The sequence below is a fragment of the Octopus sinensis genome, linkage group LG19, assembly GCF_006345805.1.
Source record: "Octopus sinensis linkage group LG19, ASM634580v1, whole genome shotgun sequence".
In the NCBI taxonomy this organism is placed as follows: domain Eukaryota; kingdom Metazoa; phylum Mollusca; class Cephalopoda; order Octopoda; family Octopodidae; genus Octopus; species Octopus sinensis.
Window position 1 is genome coordinate 23557425 of NC_043015.1, and position 13825 is coordinate 23571249.

A 13825-nucleotide genomic window follows, 5' to 3' on the forward strand; every position below is an offset into this window, starting at 1 on the left:
CTCCACACACACTTCTCAGCAGCTACACAACACACCATCATCCACACATACACACTTGCATACTCACACACAATTCTCACATATATACACTCGCTTGCACACTTCCTCTTGCAGGGATACCGTGAATTATCTCCCTTGCATTCAACCTCTATTAGATATATGTGTGTGCGTGTGTGTGTATATATATATATATATATATATATATTATATATGTATATTATATATATATATATATTTATATTATATATATAATATATATAATATATATATAATATATACAAACATACTTACACACACATACGCACAAAACGCACACACACATACATTTGTATATATATGTAAGTGTCGTACGTGTATAATTCTAGCGTTCTCGCTTTTGCTTTCGTCCCTCTTTTACATCTTGTACACATTCGTTTCCTTTCCCAATAGGCTTAATGCTTTTAGCTTAAGTTCCTGAGCTCGCCGGGGCTAAACTACAAGGACATTCCAGACTGCGACTGGCAGTGAATGATCCATGTATCTTGTTTTGTCCTGTTTGCAGTTTGTAGTGCTATCGTCCAGTTTTCTGCATGATGTGTTTTGTTGATGACGGTTTGTTGTGTTATTTATGTTCTATCTTTGAAATGTATATCAAAATGAGTAACGAATATGTATAGATTTAATGAATTGACACCTATACATCTTCATTACCCATTTGTGTTTTAGTCACCTAACTTGGAATCTAGAATTCGGAAATGCTATAGAAATTATCTTTATATAATGTACCTAACAAAGTGAAGACATTGTGCTTCCAGTCCGACAGCTGTATCTAGGGACTCAGAAATGACAATGATACAGAACCATTGAAGGAGGCGTACAAGCATTACTCTAAAGCATGCTACCGTCTTGAAGAGATTGGCAGACTAAAGTCATTTGAGCAATCATGCGTATTTTGTATATTATGCATACCTGGATGTCATATGTTGACAGTCTCCCTCCCTTTCTAAGGCCTCTTTCATCTTCGTTCTTTCCCTTACCCTCTCCCTTTCCCTATCTATCTTTCCGTATATATATATATATACATATATATATATATATACACACACACACATACATACATATACATATATTTACGTATACATGTATGCATACTTGCAATCACAGATACATATATACGTGCACACACATGCATATATATATATATAATATTTATCTCTCATCGAATGAAGTACTTGTTATGTTAATCTTATCTTTACGGAACATTACTTGTATATGTGTATGTATGTATATCAGCACCAAATTAGTGCTTGTAAATTTTTTAATTAATAGTGACAGCTTCATGTGTCGTTGTTGATATTTTGAAAGGATCTCTGACACTGACTGATACCATTCGGTACAAAGACACAAAAATTATCTGCCTTAGTAGGTTAAATATTTACATGCTTTGACACACGTCACTCATATGAAAGGATGCATTGAGTGTAGTTTATATCCGATTTTATATACAAACATATAGATATAGCACACATATACATCTATCACATGGTCTCTCTCTCTCTCCTGCACTCACTCAGCCGCACACACATACACATGCAAATACACAAACATGTTTACATCAATGTGCGTATATACGTATATAAACCTGTGTACCTAACGTCTTTTATAGTGACGTTTACTTTTTTGTAGAGACAAATAGATAAAGCACACATATATTATAGCATAGACTCTCTCTTTCAAACACACACGCTCACACATTCACTGACACACATACATACGCACACGCATATATATATATATATATATATATATATATATAATATATATATATATATATATATATATATATATATATATATATATATATATATATATATATATATATATATATATGCGTGTATATATATATTTATGGAAGTATTAATACAGATACTAATACAGTTGTGTTAGTGAATGCGCATGGCTCAGTGCTTAGAGCGTCAGGTGCACGATCGTGAGGTTGTGACTTCGATTGCCGGACCGGGCTGCATGTTGTGTTCTTGAGCAAGACACTTTATTTCACGCTGCTCCAGTTCACTCATTTGTAGAAATGAGTTGCGAAGCTGTATAGGCCTTTGCCTTTCCTTGGATAACATAAGTGATGTGAAGACGTGAGGCTGGTATGCATGGGCGACTGCTGGCCATCCACAAACAATCTTGCCCGGACTTGTGCCTGGGGGGGGGTAACTTTCTAGGTGCAATCCCATAGTCATTCATGAATGAAGGGTGGAGAGGCTCCTAATACACTTGTGTATATATATACATACATAGATAGATAGATAGATAGATAGATAGATAGATAGATAGATAGATAGATAGATAGATAGATAGATAGATTGATAGATTGATATATAGATAGATAGAGAGAGAGAGAGAGAGAGAGAGAGAGAGAGATTGACAACAGACACACACTCACACATGTTTTTATGGGTGTGAATTGAAATTTGTGAAAAATTGCGAATGCTAACTACAGAATTAGAGATTATAGTAGTGTGCAACTTCTCCTGTAGCAAGAACCAAAATACGCCAGTTGGCATCCAATTGCCTAATTTTCGGTTTATCAACCCACCCGTTTATACAACATGTTAACGAGTTTTTCATTTTCGCTGAATCGTCGGGTTTAATATATATCTTAGTGTATTTATATATGTTCATCTCAGAACTGCCTCTATCTCGCTGTTTTGGTGTAAAATCAGTACATTTAGCTATGCTATATAAACGGATTTTCCATTAAACCTCACTCACCTGAATATCAGAGACACGAGGCTCTTCTACAACATGTTCAGAACTTGCTTTGAACTGTAATGCAATGCATTTTTCATTCTTTTGCCGAATTGCTGACAAATATGTGCTACAATGTATGAAGAGGTTATAGAAAATTATTCATAAATTATTCAATCATATCAGAAACAATATGTGCGGCATGAAGATTAGTGTATATATTAAACTTAAACTCTTGATTTAAATAGTGCTTCGTTATGATCTGTTTCTGGACTAAAATAGGGACGTTAGTTTTCTTATGATTATTCATTAATGCCTGCGAAACATATCAGTTGCTTAATTTTTTCTGAAGCAACTAAACGTAGTATTTACAGCTGTGAAAACTCCACATTAAAGCCTTTCAAATATTCTATAGTTGAACTGCTATAATTTTTTCTCAGGTTTCTAACGCACGCTGTGTTCTGCATAAATGTTTATTAACTCCGTCAATTCTACTCACGGAGCCAATACTTCAGCTGCATTCACATATAAACATTGCGTTCGCCCGTACGTGTGAATGTTTCCATACATACACACACATATATATATAAGCATATATCTACACGTATATATAGACATACATAAGTACATTCATACATAAATTCATACACATAGGTAAGGTACATGCACACACACACACAAATATATATATCAATCAATTGTGTCTCTATGTATTTATATATATATGTATACGTATAGATAGATAGACACACCGAGAGATAGACAAATATACATACATATGCATATATATATATATATATATATGTATATATATATATATAGACACACCGAGAGATAGACAAATATACATATATATATATATATATATATATATATATATATATATATATATATATATATATACACACATATATATGCATGAATATACATGCATGTATATATGTATAGAGAGTGACATGAAGGAGAGACAGACAGACAAAGATCCATATATATATATATATATATATATATATATAAATGTACGTGTATGTGTATATTCGTGTTTGTATGCATATGTACAGATACTTAGTTCTACGTATCTATATGTGTGAAAATGAATTCTTTTCAGGTATTTTATTGATCTATTTATGTATGCTGTTATTAACCGCTCTTTTAAGCTTTAATGGTATCCTTAAAAGTTTTCACAATGGAAACAAAAAATACAAACCGGTAATAAATAAACCCCACAAAAATACAATACCACCTACCGAACTGACAGAAATAGAAGCCTCTAAGTCAGGACGATTAGTGTAATTTTCGATGTACTTGTTTATTTTTTTATTTTTTTCTCCAGCATAAAGTCACATTTTGAAAATACTTTTTTTTTTATCCTCTCTCTTATTTACTATGGTCTTTCGTTCCTTCCTAATGGTGTTTTATTTTATTTCCATTATTTACTGGTCGTGCCTCCTCCTTTTAGTGTTTCTAAATTAAAATATAGTACACAGCAACATCTACTTAACAAAGAAAATTGATTTAAATGTTTTATTTTCTTGTTCATATATTTTTTGAAAGTTTCGTGTGTTTTGTATGTGCATCTGATTCCCTCTTTTTCTCTCATTCTTTTTTACTCTCTCTATTTCTGTTTCTCTTACCATTTTTTTCTTCTATATCTGAATCTTTTGATTGTCTTTATCAGTACACACACGTACTCACACACGCACACACATATGCATATATGTATATACCTAAAAGTGAGAGTATTTATGCGTATTTAGGGACACATATGCATACATACTTATATATACATATATACATGTGTGTTTCTGTGTTTGTGTTTATAAGTGTTACTATTGTTGTATATTTATACCTATTACTAAGATACCTGCTGTTATCTTTTCTTCAGTCTAATTGCTTTCATAAAACGAGAAATGTAGCTAAACTTGGCAGCATTGTCTATTTTGGAAAACAAACATCATTTCAGAATTTGTGAAAATTGCAGCATATAACTTACCTGTGAATAAGTATATATACAAAATGTATTTTATTATCAATTTTGGTGAATGGCGTTGTTTCTTCACTAATAATAATGATGATGATAATAATAATAATATAATAATAATAATAATAATAATAATAATAATAATAATAATAATATAGTAGTAGTAGTAGTAGTAGTAGTAGTAGTAGTAATAATAATAATAATAATAATAATATAATAATAATAATAATAATAATAATAATAATAATAATAATAATAATAATAATAATAATAATAATAATAAACGGAAAGAAAGAACAAAATAGCACCACAGGTATGGCCCACCATCCAGGTCAAGATGTCACGGACATCCAGGAGTGTACCAGCAACTAGAAAACTCCAGGTATAGACAAGGTCCCCAACTTCTGGCTGAAAGACCTCTCCAGTACCCATAATCACATGGCGGTAACATTTAATTTATTAACAAGCAAGCCAGAATTAACACCACACTGGATTCTAGAAGGACAAACCACCCTGATTCCCCAAAATAGGCCAATAAAATGCCTATCAACTTCCTACAGATCTTCACATAATGCACCAGGAAAGTAACATAGATATACCAGAAGAACAACAGGGGTGGCTGAGAGAGATGAATAGTTCTGATAAACCGAGCCGCCATCGTAGAGGACTGCAAGAGGAGAAAAACGATACTTGAACATGGCTTGGATTGTAAATAGTGTATCAAGTACGTCCATCAAAATAACAGTTATTTCTCACAATGAATCAGTCAGATCTTTTCCGTTCTCTTTCTTGGATGGAACCAGGATATCCTCTCATATAGTTTTTCCCTTTATAAACCATTCATTTATTTTCTCTTTACGTGACATGACTACAGCTCTTGACAATATATAGAACATCTGACACCAACATCCGAAGATTCAAGATTTTTCTTGGGATCGATACAGCAGTGCATTCCCCTTACCTTCTACCGTTTTTTTTATTATCTCCTTAATTGTTCTCTTGCTCTCCCACACTTATGGAGAATCACAAGGTTTAATCAACTTTGAGACAGTAAAACAGGTCCACATGCCACGAACGCATGTCTACACAGCGGATGGTTATCTGCAGCACATGTCTAGAAGCAATTCTCCTGTAATGTAGTCATTTGGTACTCTTTCACCATTCTTTTTCCCACTCTTCCTTCTGTTGGCCTGCTCGCTTAGCCAGCGGGGTGGCGTCATTCGAAGGCTATAACGATGCGAACGCATTGTGACCAGCGATGTGTAACAACATCTGATGGTCTGGTCGGTCACGTGATCACGTGATAATATATATATACACACATATACATATATATAAGTATGTATGTATATATGCACGTATGTATGTGTATTCGTGTGTATGCACTAGTGTTTGAGGGTAAAAGACACGCCACTCAGTGCGTAGCCACTGCATTGATTGCTGGGTAAACCATCAGTTTGTGGTGCTGGTCTTCATTTTCGCTTTATCAACAGAATTAGCCACAGGACAGCACAGATTGGACACCCTAGCTCCCGGATTGCACCGTTGGCCTGGTAAAGAATTGGAAATAAGAAAGTTTAAGTTCGGGGACCTTAATTTGCGTCTGAGTGAGGAGTGAGAAAAAGAGAAAGCTAGACAGAGACAGAGAGGGAAAAAGTTTTATGTATGTATGTATTTGTTTATGCATATGTACGTATGCAAATTTCTCACGTTTTATGTGATAGACATCGGCCTGTATGTAAGAATTATATTTGGGTAGCATAATTACTGCAAGTGGCTCACTATGTCACAAGATCGATGTTATCACATCAACGTTATCCAAAACAACTACATGCTTTCTTTGGTAAATTGTTGTGTCTCGAACGAAGCTGGTGTTACTCTGGGATAAAAAGGAATTGCTTATCGAATTGTTGTGCTTTCTAACTCTTTCCCTATCTAAGACCTGGATTCGTTAAAGCGCCCATATATTAAATTTTTCTACCTTCCAAAACTGTTGCTTACACAGAGTCTGTGGGCAAATGTGGGGCAACATAGTTCGAAACGCTCATCTTTTAAAGGCATAGTTCATCTCTCATACTGATGCTAACTTTTCTCATTTCAGATCAGCTACGTTGGTCATGTGATTCAGACAAATGAATCAGGCCTTATCAATATTACTTTGCACGGAATAATATGTTGATCGAAAGTTTGGATGACGAAAGGCAATACGTTAAGAGCGAATTTATTTCAACTATACCCATGATGTTATTAAACATTATGATGCGCGTGGCCCAGCGGCTAAGAATGTTGTACTCACGATCTAGAGTTTGTGACTTCGATTCTCAAACACACTGGGCATTGTGTTCGTGAGTAACACAACATTTCACGTTACTTCACTCAACTCTACTCTAACCGGGTCACCCTGCCACAGAATACGTTTCCTACATGTGGCGATGTTGGCCTCTTCGATTAGTCAGCGGATAGGCATCATTCAAAAGCTAAAACGATGCAAAGGGCATCGTGATAAGTGATGAAGTTCATCCGATAGTCTATTTCATCACGTGATCATAAAACTTTGGAATCCGTATGCTACAAAAATTGTGTTTCTGAATGTAATTTGTTAAACTTGTTAGAATTATACCTTTCGCTTTGCCAAACATTTAACATTTTTTGTGTGTGTCAGATTCAACAATCCAGATATGCTTCCAGCGATTCGCGAGATTTTTCAAGCAGTTCATTTAATTAAAGATGACAAATTGGGAAAATTTAAAATTAAAATCTTAAAAACAATTTTGTGAATGAAGATAATTTTATGTCAAACTAAATCTAATATTTTTGCATTATATGCACTAGGCCTGAAATTTTAGGGGAAGGGTTAGTCGATTACATCATTCCTATTGCTCAATTGGCAATTATTTCATCCACTCCGAATGAATAAATAGCAAATTCAACCTCAGTGGAATTTGAACTGAAAGTGTGGTATCAGATATATGCTGCTAAGTAGCTCGACCTGCGTTCTAATGATTCTAGCATTCCGCTGTCTTTCTCTTCTAATACATCATTAATTTTGTTTACATTTTCAAAGCCATTCTTTTGTAATTATTTGAAAAATATTTTGATGTACTAAGTCTTGTTCTGAAACCGAATTGCAGGGCTTGGTGAATATTTGTGAAGTTTTATAACACCGCCATTGTACGTTTAGCATTTATCGTTTTAACATACATACACATAATTATTATTAAGAACTATAAACCCGAGTCTATGTAGTTGGAATATGCGTGCAATGAATTTAAGCAACGCTTCATATACTTGAAATATTTTCAAGAGCAAAAACTTTTGATCACGTCTTATACATCGGTACAACTTTATATATCATTACAGCATCGACCAATTCAAACCTCATTTTTCGTATAAAACACAAATACGTCAGCATTTGATGCAATTTCGGCCGTGGAATACTGGATTAAATGTATTATTCTTGACGTTTCCTGACCACGCAATGTCATTGTTGAAGTTGTGTAGCCGTCAAATTCTCGTTTTATACATGATGTAAATTCTAACTTATACAGCTGTAAAATAGTGTTAAAAAGTTGTTCTTGATACATATTCTTTAAGAAACATTCAAACTATGCTGTGAAATAACACACATGATTCAAATAAAGTTATCCCTTATGCATGTTCCTTTACAAGCATTCGAACTACGATGTGTGAAACTACACGTTGTCTTATCTAATTTATCCTTTCTGAGGAATACAATACATTCTTTCTTGCCTTGGCCTATTTTACAAACGGTGTGCCAAACTGACAAATATGCATCTAATTCACTGCGCTGTTAATATGCAAATATGTAGTTCAGAATGCATTTTAAATTTGAATTGTTAATTTGATGAAGGTGTACATAAATGTGAATCGCATGTTTTCAAATTGGTAAATATTTCCTCATATGATAGACGTTACATGAGTATATAGAAGTTAGACAAATCACATAAATATATATTTATTTAAATTACATGAAGAGAGGTATCAACAACTGATTGCATCTGAAAAATCAAATTTTGCCTTTCGGAAGAATATTTTCATAATATAATTCTATACGTTTTGCATCGTTTGCAGTTTACATCATATTTAAGGTTGTACAGCAATGATTTTCTCTGTCATAGCGTCGAATAGATATACTGTTAATATGTGAATATTATTGCCCATGGTTATTTTATATTTAAAAATAGGTAGATGGGCAATTTTTTCGATGGAAAATGTAACCGTCGTCAAGAATATTGACATTTGTATAGCATAGGGGAATATTTTATCTATTCCTCTGGGATAAACTTTAAAAAAAAAAACAATCTTTTACTCAAGTAGGGTCTAAATGTAAAATATAAATCGACGGAGCTAAATACTTTAATATACATACACATCACAGCCATATTGAAGTTTCTGTCAGTACACCCAGCAAGACATAAATGAATTATAGTAGGAAATATGATTTGATGATGGCAATAGGCAGTGTAGTCAAAATGTCATACGCGTAGAGATAAAATAATGTTTTGTTTCTATGGCAGATTCAGTCTTAAATTGAATTTTGTATTGCAAATTGTTGCTATAAGGCCTCAGACATTGGAATATAATTCCAAATAAACAGTTGCAACATGATTCAGTTGTGTATAGACTATTTGAATTATGTTCCAGCTTTGTTTTCGATATGTGTATAAACAAAACTAGATTCTACATAATAGTTTCCTCATATGAATTAAAAACAAAACAATAGCTAACACATTTTCGATATACATTTTCCAATCAACATTGGTTTTGTAGAAACATAAAAATAAAAAGATACGATTTATCATATCGTACATTCCATTTAATATATCCTAGTATGCGAAAGATATGTGAGAGCATTTATGTTCTTGTTTTACCTGCTATTCTTATCAGCCAACCTTGCTAAAATTACACAATAAACAAATGAAGCAAATACCTGGGATAATATAAATCCCGAAAATCTGGATCTGCAAACAAAACAACCAATACAATGTCTGGAAGATCTCTGATTATAAACATGTGTCTCCATAGCTGACCTATTGCTAAGTACTAAAATCAACAGCAAAGGACTCTGAAATAGAAAAGTTGCATATAATACGTATGCAGCTATCATTTTTCATTGAGCTAACGCAATCAGATAGCAGAGTTCTAACTAAAAGACACCATGTATTGTAGATTGATAATATTGTTTTTAAAGATCTAAGAGAGACAATGTTAAATGGAGGATTCGAGATCAATATCTAGATATTTCCTCCCATACCATATGGATGAAAAATGAAATCTGATCCCTTTTTTTATTTGTATTTATAGAGTAAATTAGAGAAACTAAGTATTCCAATACCTGTTACTGGTATTTGAGTTTTCGGCAAGCCAACTTCCGTGTTTTGTTTTAATAAGGATGAAGAGAATTTTGTATCGAGGATTATGATGTATAGCAGGGCTGAATGAATGTATATACGCATATTCAGATATTTCTTATTTTGTAGCCCTTACTAGGGAGAATTTACAAAGGATGGTTGAGGGAGATGCAGCGATAGAATGAAATAACGTGTATGAAAGTGAGGATTAGCTCAACAGACAACATCTTTGTTTATGCCACACAAATTATAGACGGTGTCCCTCGGTCGCTGGCACAGTTTAGTTTTCATTTGTAGAATCAGGTGTAAAACTTATTGGATTCGACTGTGAGTTACTTAGTATCAGGTCAGTTGTACTCATCGCATAAACCTGAAGCTACGTGACACATTGTATCGTTCTTGGATTTTTGAATTAGAAATATAATTCACATGATCAGATTCTGCGCTTTATTCTTTGACCTTAGATTTCTTACAATACGTGTGTGTGTTTAGGGATTTCACAGAATCCCGCCAAAAGTAACAACATACAGATATATGACCATTAATATTTAACCTCTTTATACACACTTGGGCTATCAATGAGGAATGTATTAAAGTTCCTTCCCAGTTCCACAATACACACACGCAGTCACACAAACAGACACCAGGTGAATAACCGACGCTATGGTAAATGACATATAGGTTTACTCTCAAGCAGTTGGATCGAACCAAGAACCTCATTCTTACAAAAACGATCGGCCGTCAGTCATCAATAGAGATTATTCCACCTCTTACACATAGATCCATATAGATAACCAGATACAAATGTATATACACACACATAAACATGCAGATAGATATTTATATATATACATATGCTCATAAACGCAGCCACATACACATATGCATGTATAATCACCCAGGCATAAGTATGACTAATCCACCCCCACCCCCAACAGATATGACCATCAATGCATTCTCATGCAAATATATTCGCATTGTTATAAGCAACGTGTGAATACGTATGAATTCGTGCCGCTTGCCTTAATCCTCTATCTTGCTTCCCTTATTTCGTTTGTGTAGTGATACATCTCCACTATATCGCTCGATGGCGAAAGTTCATATAAGAATAGTTTAGAAATAATATTTTGCCGCAAAATCCAAATATAAATCTGCATTGTTGTTTTTTTTTTTTAATCTTATAACATCATTTGGGTTGATGTTTCTTCCATTTATGCATGTACAATTATAAGCACACATATATATGTGTGTGCGTGCGTGAAAGTGTGCGTGGAAGTGTGCGAGGAAAGAGAGGGAGGTAGATAGATATAGATGTATACATGTACATATATGTATATATATATATATATATATATATATATATATATATATATATATATATATATGCATTTACGGTGTAGCACAATGTTAGTATGCATTCTCGTATATATGTGTGTGTGTGCTTATATATGTTTGCATACACACATATGTATGTATTAGATTATATATATATGTGAGTGTATGTGTGATGTGGGACTGGGAAGGAACTTTAATCCTTTCCTCATTGATGGCCCAAGTGTGTCTGATTCAATATAGAGGTTAAAGGTTAATGGCCATATATCTGTATGTTGTTACTTTTGGCGGGATTCTGTGAAATCCCTAACGAGATAACACAAACCGTAATCAGATTCCGTACACTTAATATCTCTATACCTCTCACATATTACATGCTTTTCTTTCTGTTTATTTGTTAGTTTTATAGAGGAGTGGTGGTGGTGAGGAGCTCAAAAATCGAAAACGATATATGCCTTTTACTTTGATTATCATGGTATATGTATTATAATTAATATCGGAACACACACACAGAGAAACGCACTATCAAGCACACAAACACACACGCTCATAAAGATACATACGTTTCTGTGAGTGCCTGTTTGGTTACATGGCCGTTTCTATATAACTTTGTAGACGTTCATGTGAGCACGTGATGTAAGTGTATACACACACACATATTTGTATGTAACCACATAAGCACACAAATGTATATACATGTTTTCATATGTATATATATGTGTGCGTGCGTGTGTGTGTATGTGTGTATTTTATGCACACATACATACACACACACGCACACACACACACATATATACATATTCATTTATTTATCTGTATGTATGTTTGTATCTTAGTTTACAACATGTTTGTTTATTTTTTCTGCGCTTCTCCTAATAAATCGAATTGTTCCGGACATAAAACATTAATCCTTTGAGTAACTTATCTCCCTCTTTTAAATTACCTTGGGGATATATTTTCGAATGTTAGTGATAGCCAATCAAATCTCTTATTTTTTTGTACGTAATTATTTATACATACATACATACATACATGCATATATATATATATATATATATATATATATTATATATATATATATATATGCGTTATTTTCTAATTTATTTTTTGTTACTTTATTAGTTATGTTTGTTATCTTTACGTTTTTCTACGTAAACTGATTTCCAAAATATGCTATGATGGCCCCGATAGGAGTGTGTGGCAACAAAACAGGGAGGCCGAATGCTGCGATGGTGGGAGAGGATCACGTGCAATGCTGTTGAGGGTTAGAGTTCTGTTCTATGTGAATTTTCTTTTATTTCTTATTTGTATCGATAGATGGCGTTGGCGTTTCGTGCTGTCGGTGTTGGTAATATTTATTACAACTTGTGGGATTGCATTTGTGTTTTATATTAATTTTCCTCTCTATTATTTTCATGTTATCCCAAAATACTACAAGCTTCAAAACTAATACACATCCAAGATGATCGCTGACAGCTTTATTATTGTATTATTATTATAATTATTATTATTATTATTATTATTATTATTATTATATTATTATTATTATTATTATTATTAATTTTTAGCAGTAGCAGCAACATTCGGCTTCGTTAGCTCTGCCATCCCCATCATCATCGTCACAATCACCATCCTCCTCCTATTCCTACTCTTCATCATCATCATCATCATCATCATCAATATCATCATCACCACCATCGTCACCACCATCATCACCACCATCATCACCACCATCATTACCACCATCCTCACCACCATCATCGTCACTACCACTACCATCCTCATGACCATCATCATCATCATCATCAACAAGAGCAACAATATCAACAACAACAACAACATCTGCGTCGTCATCATCTGCTCATCACCAACCTTATCACCTCTGTTAATCTGTTTACCAGTTTGTCGATCGGTTTCTTCAACGTGATCATCAATATCCTCCTCCTTCTCCTCTTCCAAATTTTCCTCGCCTTCATCATCATTATCGTCATCATTGAATACATCATCATCGCCGTAATCATTATCAGGATCAATGGCATCATCAACGCATCCATAATCATCACCAGCATCATGTGAAATCTGTGAGCAGTATGATCGATATGAGGCAAATGAAAATATAAATGTAACAATGACGGTTATTTTAATAGTGATATATTTGGTACTGATAATAATGATGGTGATGGTGATTGTGGTGATGATGATGATGATGATGATGAGGAGGAGGAGGAGGAGGATGGTGATGATGATGATGATGATGATAAGAAAGAGAGGATAAGAAGAAGAGGAAGTAGAAGAAAGAAGAAGAAGAAGAAGAAGAAGAAGAAGAAGAAGAAGAAGAAGAAGAAGAAGAAGAAGAAGAAGAAGAAGAAGAAGAAGAAGAAGAAGAAGAAGAAGAAGAAAGAAA